General features: G+C 37.1%; 1 long non-coding RNA gene across 1 annotated transcript; it reads left to right on the top strand.

The window, feature by feature from the left end:
- The first annotated feature begins 6 nt into the window (after positions 1-6).
- LOC122062351 lies at positions 7-758 on the top strand. The gene is made up of 2 exons (XR_006134924.1): positions 7-122; positions 325-758. It is a non-coding gene; the product is annotated as an uncharacterized LOC122062351 (long non-coding RNA).
- Positions 759-1,213: the final 455 nt, after the last annotated feature.

Raw genomic sequence — 1,213 nt, forward strand, 5'->3', positions numbered from 1 at the left:
CTTCAAATAAGGAGCTGTACCCATGTCTTATATATACATCTTGTGAGCCAATAAGAGTGCAAGAAATGGAATATTTTCCACACACAGATGTAATCTTTGCCATGTCCAGGTAACAGATTAAGGTACCCACCCCTCAAACTCTATGAAACAAGAGTGAAAAATTGATTACATTTGATCGGACAGGTAGTGGTCTATGACATTACAGACAATGTGAGATTAACAATTTCTTATTTTCTGGTCTTAGACATAATGCAGTAGAGATTGTCAATTGGAAAAGTGAAAAATATATGATTGTGTGTGACACTTATTTTCACTTCCTGGAAGATCCTTCTTGTAGATATGATGATGGTGTAGAACAGTGAATTTTGAAGAGCTAAAACCGGTACATGGTTGGGGACGTGGCTCAACATTGCCTTGTGGAAGAACCTCTGGTCTAATTAAAAAACCATTGATGGGTAAAGCATGGTCAGGGAAGAAATGAAAGGAAAGAGAAGAGGGTATAGAAGTTACTTCTTTAAATTATTGGAAGTGTGTTTTTTGTGCGAGAGATTGGCTCCCGCAACAGCACCCTTGTTGAAGTCTCTCGCTTTCTCTGTATAAAATGGCCTACCTACTACCAATGTTTTATAAATAGAACCAAAAGAGAGCACTAATTGGGTTTCATGTAGGTGTAGGAGACTCTTGGATGGAGAACACTTTCCCCAAGTTATTTTATAAAATTGCGTCAATTATTATAAGATGTGATTGGATACTAAAAATTATGGATTTCATTTGGATTCAATTATGCTTATTGAGATATTTATCAGGATACCGTATGAATTGGGTTGAGAGCTTAATAGATAGATTTGTGTTTATATACCGAAATTCAAATGCTCTTCATATCCTTAAAAATTAAGATAATCGTTTTAACTGAAAAGAAAAGGGTAGAAAGTATGCTAAATGATTTCCTAGCCCATGCACCCGGTGCACAAGGGCATCAATAAGGGTTGAGCTTTTTGTATTTTGCCTAATTGATACCAATGTGGATTGGCCTTGTCTTGGTAGATCGTATAATTTTGCCATCGAATTTTAACCCTCAATAGACACTGATACCGGAGAACTCCTACCGATATTGGTATTAGCATGGTTTTAAGTATCGGTGCGTATCGTGTTGTATTGGTCGATACGTATCCGTATCGGTAGGTATCGGCACGATACATACCGATACGTATCC

The sequence above is a fragment of the Macadamia integrifolia genome, unplaced genomic scaffold (genome assembly GCF_013358625.1).
Source record: "Macadamia integrifolia cultivar HAES 741 unplaced genomic scaffold, SCU_Mint_v3 scaffold1002, whole genome shotgun sequence".
NCBI classification, from domain to species: domain Eukaryota; kingdom Viridiplantae; phylum Streptophyta; class Magnoliopsida; order Proteales; family Proteaceae; genus Macadamia; species Macadamia integrifolia.